Source organism: Dermacentor variabilis, chromosome 9 (assembly GCF_050947875.1).
Source record: "Dermacentor variabilis isolate Ectoservices chromosome 9, ASM5094787v1, whole genome shotgun sequence".
Classification (NCBI taxonomy): domain Eukaryota; kingdom Metazoa; phylum Arthropoda; class Arachnida; order Ixodida; family Ixodidae; genus Dermacentor; species Dermacentor variabilis.
Window position 1 is genome coordinate 56,210,514 of NC_134576.1, and position 9,972 is coordinate 56,220,485.

The 9,972-nt window shown below is 48.2% G+C and overlaps 1 pseudogene; it reads left to right on the forward strand.

The window, feature by feature from the left end:
* The first annotated feature begins 1,033 nt into the window (after nucleotides 1–1,033).
* LOC142558361 (uncharacterized) lies at nucleotides 1,034–9,392 on the forward strand (annotated as a pseudogene).
* The last annotated feature ends 580 nt before the right edge of the window (nucleotides 9,393–9,972 follow it).

The window sequence follows — 9,972 nt, forward strand, 5'->3', positions numbered from 1 at the left end:
CCTCGTAACTTCCTTGGTTAACTTTTCTTGGGCAAGAAGACGTGTTCGAAAGTCGTCGAGCTTATCAGAGAGTAGTTGGAAAGATGATTCAAGTGGCTCAAGCTTGCCAGACAAGGCCAGGAGAGAGTCAATCTTACTTTCCATTGCAAGAAGCCTAAGCCGAGTGATTAGCTCTCGTTCGGACGGCCGTTCTTCACTTGCAATATGGGATTTTCTACCACCCTTGCATGACTGACACTTCCAGGATTTATATGTGTTCCTTCGTTTCGATTTGTACGTATCCTCCGAAACGCCACTACAGGGTCCAAGATGAAAGACAGAATCACACTCAGAACAGCGTATCGACGGACAGCCGTCAGCAATAAACTGTCGGCACGCGCAGCAGTGTAACATAATGTATGCGCGATCTACAACAGTTACCTTGGCAGCAGCGGCAGGAAACAAAAAGCTGTGTAAAAATAGATAACCAACCTGCAAATAGAGGAAGCGCAGATTCAGGAGACGTGCGCGCTGGTTGCTGCCGCTGCTGCCAATGAGTTCGAAGTTTTGAGGGCGAATCGGATATTACACACTAACTGTTCGTATTCGGAAATGAACTATTGGGTGTTTTCTCATCCTCAGAGTTGAGCAAATATTTGGCAAAAACCGAATGGTAAAGTCTGGTTACGGTTATGGGTATGCCAAACAAAGTATCGCAAATCATCAGAGCTGCAACAACAGGCTTTCGAAGCAACAAAGAAACAAACTGGGTCATGCCAGCTTTCTCGTCAGCTTTCGCCGGATTTTTCCACAGGTTTCAGTCATCCTGCTCAGCAGGTGGCAAGACTACCTGGAACGAGAAGGGCTGTACCCGGCCACGGTGATCGACTTCAGTCAGCACCTAAGCACGCAGGGCGCGATGCTGCAGCTGAAATACCAAATCATCGATGATGTAGGCAGCGCCTGCGACAAGGCAATCCTGAGGCTCGACCTGCAAAGCGCCTTCGATAAGGTGAAACACTCGGCGATTCTGTCCCAAGTCTTCAAGCTCAACATGGGCGAAAGATCCTACAAATACATCAAAGACTTCCCCACGGACACGACCGCCGAGCTACGAGCAGGCGACCTCCAGACGCATGAGAAGAAGCTCGGGAGCACCGGCACACCGCAGGGATTGGTCATGTCGCCGACGCTGTTCAACCTGGTAATGATCGGAGTGGCCGAGAAGTTCGCGGGCACCGAAGACGTCAGGCACACCATCTACGTGGACGATATCACGCTGTGGGCGACCGGTGGCAGGGACGCCCACATCGAGGGCGCGCTGCAAGCCGCCGTCGACGCGATACAAGACCAGCTGGAAGGCACCGGACTGAGATGTTCGCCGAGCAAATCAGAGCTTCTCATACTCCCACCTACCCTATTGCAAAAACCAGCGTCTTCCAGTGTGAAACCAGCGCGTTCTTTCGGCACTGGGTCGCACTGGGTACGGTGGCGCTCGCTGGGACTCACTGTAACATCAGTGAGAACGCTGGATAAGAGCTGGGTCACACTGTAAGAGACGCTGGTTCCACTTCCATGACGCTGGGGCGCACTGGTTTGTGCTGTACAGGCACTGGCTCTTGCTGCTGTTCGCTGGTTCGCGCTGGAAACTGCGCTGGTTGTATTTGTGCCGCGCTGGTTCCAGTACGCAAGGACGAGCGCTGCTGAATATTAAATGCTTTATACAATTTCATCGCCTGACACTTGTCTCTTGTCCTAAATAACGCTATATCTTGGGGTCATAAAACCCTATTTTGTGTCGCAGCTTGGAATAAAGGTGCGTGAGCTGCCCTGTTTATTCATGGACATTTGACACTGAAGATCACTTTCGTTTTTTTTTCATTTTCTCTTTTGACTGGGCGGATAGCTAAATTCTTGAACGAAACCACGCAAACGCATAGGACGCCGCGTTTTTGTCGCAGTGTTGTGGAGTGGACATGAAATTCAGAAGTCGTTCAGACGCGCGCGAACGGACCCCGAGTTCGAAGCCTATCGCTGACTGATATTATCGCACCGATAACAAAGCTGAGGTGATTCGGACGCATGCACTTTCCCTATTGTACTAAAAAAAAGTTATGAGGCTCAAATACACACATTTTAGCTTTCGCCAGCTAGCCGCGCCGAGACCGGTATCCACCGAAGCTTAGGCCTAGCGTATCCGCCGAGTCCGTCTTCACGCTATCGGCGCGTCTAGGCTCAGGAATCAAGAAGCCTAACAAGGCTAAATCACTCTATATTTCAGCTTTCGCATTAGTGTTCTTCAATAAACAATTTTTTTTCATGTCTGCAGTACCAGCACAAGAAGCGATGACCGCTGATTTGACGCGTCCTAAACACAGGTATATGTGCTATCGCCGAAGGCTCCAAGCACTAGCGTGCGCTTCTCTGACGAAAATATATGACTAGACTGACGTGTTGACTTAAAGGCATCACTGAACTAAGAAAACGTTTCAGATCCATCGCGTGAAGAACAAGAAACGGCTATTGAAATCGGCAGTAACAGCCCATACAGCGTCCCGGGTCTTTATGATTTTTTTTCGACGTTAAAAGGGCAATCTCAGGTGAAAATCGATGTTGGGGCACTTCCGAGCATGCTACTGAATACGGACAGCAGCAAAATTTTCTTTGTAGAACTGGCGTGAGTTTTAGCTGCTGGGCGATAGCGCATCTACCATGTCTGTGCGAGACGTAGCTCTGCGAAACTAAAACTGCTTCTCGATTTTGACATGGCAAATTATCCGTTTATGTTCGTCTGCTGGTGTCCCCACCGAAGCTTAGGCCTAGGGTATCCGCCGAGTCCGTCTTCACGCTATCGGTGCGCCTGGGAGAAGAAGGAGAAGAAGAAGAAGCCGTGTGGAACGGCAGTGCTCGAAAATGAACGAAGATGCAAGTTACAAAGTTGTCCTCCCGCGTCTACCAACCGGTAACGACGTTTTGAATCCTATTTTCCTTCATGCGGACTTGAGTGGCAGGCCATACCGTGCTCCTGACTTCCGAGACGCTCTGCTTAAGGTAGTGAATACTTCAGATATTGTAGGTGTCGGACAGTATCAAATGAGCCATGTATGGATGGTTACTTGCGCTAGTAGTGCGGCAAAACAGACTCTGGTCGCCTGTGGTGAGCTCCGTGTCAAAGGGCTGAAGTGCATGGTGATAGATCCGGAGACTGAAAACATCAAGCTTAAGTCACTATGGCTTCCACCGCACCTTCAACCTCGACGCGTTGAAGAGGCGTTCCAGACCTATGGTCAGGTGAAGTCGGTGGAGAGAGAAGTATGGAGATGCAGTGGTATGGAACAGTGGGTGACAACAAACCGGGAGGTTTCCTTGGTGCTCAAGGACACTATCACCGTAAGCTCAATACCGCACATTATGTCCATTTATGGACACCAGTGCCTCGCACTTATCTCCGGTAGGCCTCTGCTGTGCCTTCGTTGCAAACGTGTGGGACACCTTCTTCGACAATGCAGAACACCGAGATGCTTACAGTGCCACCGATTTGGTCACTCAGCGGACGCCTGCATATCCACATACGCCAATAAGCTTCGTTCTGGGCAGTATAGCGCAGACGAGCCACAACTGGACAGCTCATGGATTCTACAGATATAGTAGGTGCCACCGGAGAGACTACATGTCGCATTAGGTACGAAGACCAGGAGTCCTTGAAGCCAATGCCAAGCAGTCACAACAGCTCAAGTAATACTAGCGAAGCTACAGGCGAGGATGACTCAGTTTGCCCACCTGGCCTAGCAAGTCTTAAAGAAAAGCCCCCTGATGACAAGGAAGAAGAGGAAGAGGCGATGGACATAAGTCAGGCGAGGAAAAATCGGGCGCCATGCAACGACGAAGCAACAGAAAGTGCACTACAGGCGCCCGAGAAAGCGTCGTCTAGTGCTCAGCGAACTCCCTCTCCTGATGATAATGTGCCACGCCGGTTTTATCAGCGTAATCAGGAGAGTGCCACAAAGAAGTCCAAAGGGAGCAAGACCACAGATTTACCTGTGGCCAAGGGCGAAGAAACACAAAAGCTTTAGGTGAGCAAAATGGCTGCCACCTTCACCCTCCCCTTATGTGTAGTGACACTCAACGTACGTGGGCTGAGGAATATAAGGCGCCAGCAGCAGTGACTACACGTGCTTAGGCAGCATGAAGTTGAATTTGGTGCAGTGCAAGCGACAAAGATATCATCTGCTGGAGATATCAACCTTGCGCTGCAAACTTTCCAACCTGATTACGAGGTGTGCATTAGCGAAGCATGTGGTGCTTCCGCTGGATGCTTTTTGTTAATCAGAAAGCAATTAAATCATTCTTCATTGTCGCTACGTGTTGATGGGGAAGGCCGCCTTATATGCTGTGACCTCTCTTTTCATGGCCGAAATTGGCGGTTTATTCGCGTTTATGCTCCCTCAAAAGTGAATGACAGGAGGGCTTTCTTCCTCTTACTTGCTCCGCTCCTAGATACTGACAGGGATTTGGTATTGCTGGGAGACGTCAACTGTGTTTGTGATTCCAAAGATCACTCATACCTAACTAATCGTTATGATGCAAGTGCTACTTTCCTGCATCAGTTAACGGAAGATCACAATCTAATAGACGTGGGAGCCTACACACCTTCTTGGGTGTGGTTCACGCACTGTCATGGCGTCTTCCATGTTAGACTTGATCGTGTGTATGTTTCGACGAATCTCTGGTTTCACATTCACAACTACGCCGTGAAGCCTGTATTTTTCACAGACCACTGTTTAGTAGCTGTTTCATGGGGTCCCCGAAAATTTCGCAAGTTTGCTCCAAACTGGGAACTGTGGGAAGTTAATACACAACTTTTACGAGAGGAAAGTTTTGAAAACAAAGTGAAAGAATTATGGCTAGAAACAACACAATGTCAACAGCTTCAATTGTTTGCTCAAAGGGAAATGTTGAAAAATAGAGTAAAAAATGAGGCGATTGCCATTTCATGTGAGCTGTCTCAAAGAAAAAAAGCTGAAAAGCATTACCTTCATGATCTACTGCACAAGCTGCACGCTTTAGAAAGCCAGGAACCAGGGTTGTATAGTGACGAAATAAATACAGTTCGCGCACAAATAAAGAAATATGAGACGGAAGTGTACAAAGGAGCAATGGTGCGTACACGCACAACTCGCTTCACAGAAGAGCAGCCCACAAAAAGGGCTCTCGGTGATGAAAAGCGATACGCCCTTCCTAAGCAAATATTGGAAATTGAGTCAGGTGGGTCTATATACAAAGAAACGTCCCAAATAATAAGCCTATTTGAAGCTCATTATAAAGATCTTTTCACTGCAGGTAAGCCTCAGAATGGATACGAAGAAAACGCTGATCAGTTTATTTCGCTTATGCCACACTTAGAAGAAGACAGTCGCCTCAGCGTTGGTGGGCCAATCACTCGAGAAGAAATTAATTTTGCCGTAGAAACGCTGCAGAAGAACCAGACGCCTGGCCCTGATGGCCTTAGTGCTGAATTTTATATAAAATTTCAGGAATTCCTGTGTCCTTTTCTTCAGCAGCTTTTCGAGTAAGCCTATCAATATGATGAGCTTCCTCCATCTTTCTATGAGAGCCACACAACCTTAATACCAAAGAGCACTGATGATGAAATAATAAAGAGGGTAAACGGATATAGGGCGATATCGTTATGTAACGTGGATTACAAAATCTTTGCAACAGTGCTGACAAATAGATTGCAGACAGTCATTACTAAATTAGTAGGTGATCATCAAACATGCGGAATTCGAGGCTGCTCTGTACAGACAAATGTTCATATCGCACGTTCAGTCCTTGAGTGCACAGATGGTAGTACGGATCAAGTAGCTGTTCTTAAGATTGACCTCACCAAAGCTTTTGATAAGGTTCAACACAAATTTTTGTTCCAACTTCTGCGACATTTTCAGTTAGGAGATGTATTATACAATGGTATAACACTTTGTTATAAACATTGCAATACAAAGTTAATTGTGAACCGTAGCCTCTTAGACATAATACAGGTACAGTCATCCGTTCGTCAGGGTTGTCCGCTCTCGCTGTTACTCTTCACCATATACTTAGAACCGCTTTGCTTAAGCGTGCTTTGTGACTCGAGCATTAAAGTATACAAGTACGCCGATAAGGAAATTAAAGTGCTAGCTTATGCAGATGACATTGCCTTCTTTTGCGTCGATAAGCCAAGCATTGCCAAGGCAATAAACGCTACCCTGCATTTCTGTGAGACTGCCGGAGCTACTGTAAATTTTGACAAAAGTAGAGGCTTTTGGCTAGGCATGTCGGCCCTCACTCCCTCTGTATTCGCTAATATTCATTGGAATCCGTCTCCGTTGCGATATCTTGGGGTACCTCTCGATAACTTCCGTAATAGTGGACCCCATTGGGCGTCCACGATAACCACTATCCGTCCAAAGGTGACAACCTGGCAGGGAAGTGATCTCTCCATTTTTGCGAGGGCTAAGGCATGCAATACATTTCTCGCTTCTAAGCTTCTTTATGTTCTGCAGGTCTTGCACTGCTCACGTGTCCATATCCAGGAATTTCATAGAATATTTCCATGTTTTATTTGGCATTCATCCTGGGAAGCCATGAGAAGGGGCAACCTTTTTCTTCCGCTTTAAAAGGGAGGCCTGGGTCTTGTGCATTTGTTTGTGCGACAATTGGTCATGCGCTTATTTTAGCTTAAAAATGTCCGTCATCCATTCCTTCTTGCAGTTAATCGAGCACGTCTTGCGTCACACCTCCCTTTTCTTTTTGTCACGACAAACTTTGCTTAAGAACTACCGTTATGCGCTTCCTAAAGGAACTTGTCGACACTATTTCATTCTTAAAAGCCAGATTCACCCTTGAATATTTGTTTATCGTTAATCACACGTCGCTAAATGTAGCACATAACGTTTTCCCTGAACCTCTGTACCGAAAGCCGCATGTGTCTCTATTTGGTCAAGATGTTCTTTGCCGTGTTCGTAGAATGTGCATTGCGCCAGCAGCGAAAACGTTTTTCTTTAAGCTGCACACCTCCACACTGTCAGTTAAAACGTGGCTTCAGGAAAAAGGACTGTATGTACCCTGGAATACAAATTGTAGACTTTGCAATCAACCCGAGACAATAGAACATTGCTTTATACTTTGTCGTGACGCATTTCGTTTTTGGGACATTTTACGAAGAACTCTCAAAAAAGACTTTCCTCTCACATATTATGGCATCCGGTTCTTTCTTTTCAAAAAGACAGCCAGTAATACACCATACTATTTGTTTATGGTATTAGGACTTTATTCATTATGGAGAAGTCGAATGATCGACAGACATGCCGAGCCACCTCGCTCGACAAGGTCTATCTTCCGAGAAGAGACTGCTCAAGTCCGTAGTGTGGTGGCTACATGTGATCCCTTACCTGAATGGATCTCGTGTCTGGACGCTTGTGTTTGTTTGCCAGAAATTTGAACTGTCATTGGACTGCATACTGTGTGTGACTGTTTCTCATGTCTGTTCATATGTAATGTAACTGCATTGGTTGGACATTACAGATATTTCCATGCAATAAAGAAAAAAAAAGCTGGCGTGGCGTAGCGGTGGAGTGCCTGGATCGGGATCTGCAACTCGGACGTTCAAATCCTGCTCAGGGCAGTTTTATTTTTACATTTTTTTTCTTTTTTTATTGCACTACAACGCCCTTTGTTGCTTTCTGTATTCAAAAAAATATATACGGTGTCCAGGCACTGCATATTTAAGGCTCTAGGGCTGTTTTTCGCACGAGTAGCCAGCGCCTCCCAGTACGCTGAGCCTGCCCAGCGCCCCAGCATCCCGCGCGCGGCGCTGGGCCCATAATCGGGCGCACTGTGTCCCAGTGGCACTGAGTTTTGCAATAGGGTACCAACAACGGCAGAGGCAAGACAAGACAAGACGAATACGAAAAAATCAGAATCGTAACCAAATCCGGCAACCTGATACCCGAGGTCGGCAAAATATTGGATCCTAGGCCTGGTCATCGAAAAGCACGGAAGAAACGGCGAAACCATCACCCGTTTCATGGCAAAAGCGGCCAATGCATTTCGACTGCTCAAACGAGTAACTTCCCGGAAGGCTGCAATGAGAGAGAGAGAGAGAGAGTCTAATGAGGCTCGTCCAATCCTTCATCAGCCACGTCGCGTACGTTGCAGCCTATCACAGATGGCTGCAACACGAAGGCAACAAAATCAACGTGATCATCAGAAGAGCGTACAAGACGTCGCTGGGCCTGTTCAAGTCCACAAGCACGACCCGCTTTTTACAACTCAGCATACACAACACGCTCGAAGAAATAGCCGAAGCGCAATGGACCTCTCAACTGGAGCGGCACTCCACGACCAAAACTGGGAGGAAGATACTGGACGACCTGGGAATAGGACGCTCGAACGTGGCGGAAATGAAGTTCCCCTTCCCGGAACAGGTCCGACGCCAGACCAGAATCGACCCCATACCCAAGAACATGAGTCCCGAGTTCAACAAGGGAAGAGCGGCGAGGGCCAAGGCTCTCATCGACCTGTACGCCAACGACAAGCACGCGCGGTACGTGGACATGGCCGAATACCAAGGGAACGCCTTGGCAGCGGTCGTCATAGAGGCGTCAACCGGCGCCACGAGGACAGTAGCGAGCGTGAGGAGCGCCGGAGCGGAACAAGCGGAGGAGGTAGCCATCGCCCTGGCCATCTCCGACGCAGACTGCCGCACAGTGCTGAATGAATCGAGACAGGCGGTGCAAAACTTCGCCAAAGGCCAAATCTGCAGGGAGGCTGAGCGCGTACTGCGAGCTGCCAAACTACAAGACAGAAAAGTAAGACTCAAGGGATTCCCGGCGCACGCGGACGACGTGTCGTAACGCAATGAGAATCACAATGAAACGGCACACGCAGTGACTCGAGCGCTAACCAACCGCGCCCCGGTGGCAGACCGTCCGACGTGGTTCGGAGACAAGGACCGCATGACGGACTACAACGACATCACGAAGGCCTACAGCCTGGCTCGCAGGACTCTCCCACTCCCGCACCCGAGGCTGAGTTGAGCGGAGGCGGTGCTACTGAGACAGCTTCAGACCGGATCGCTACCGAGCCCGGGACTGATGCATCACATGTACCCCGAGACATACCCGACGGATAAGTGCAGAGTCTGCCGGAGGGAGACGGCAGATTACACGCACATCTTGTGGGACTGCATTAAATATCTAGAAGAAGCAAGATCAAGAATGATCCCACCGCGGCTCGAGGCAGCCGCGAAGAACTACACACAATGCCAACAGCTCTGGGCCGTCCAGCAGGTCCTCGGGGTGCTCGAAAGGCAGGGACCCAGCGAGCCGGCAACGGCGAGCGGAGACCCACGCCGAGTAACGGCGACTTCGTAGATGACGTAGGCCCTCGCCGGGGCGCGCGAGCGCGCAACTGCAGGCACAAATAAAGTTTGCTCGAATCCAATCTAATCGGTCATGACCGCGGTGGAAGCCAACATGACAACCGGCGATCTTTGCTTGTAGTCTGTGGTTTAGTCTTTTTTTACAGCATAGCCATGTAGCAGTTATCCTTCACGCTAGAACCATTGATGTTTTCCTTGCAACGAGCTCCTTTCCATGTCTGCGGCACACAAGTCTTTCATCTGTCTTCTTTTTAAGCTTTAAAAATGCTGAGGTTAATCGCTCGCGCGCAGACTCCTTAATAACAGTTAGTGACCTTGTGCTTAAAACGGATCCTTTGTACCTGATAGTTGTCTTTTAGCACTAATCAGTACCGGCGTGAAACCTAGTTATACAAAAATAACTATTCTTGTTTTATAAGTATGCGTCTGCGTTCACCTATTCGATGTTCGATTCGATATTTGCTATTCGTATTCTAGAAAGCTCGTGTTCACCCATCTCTAGTCGAACGGAAGTGCTTTCAAGAAGTATCAGTCTCATGACTTACCGATAAGTTTACTCTCTTGTTGTTCTT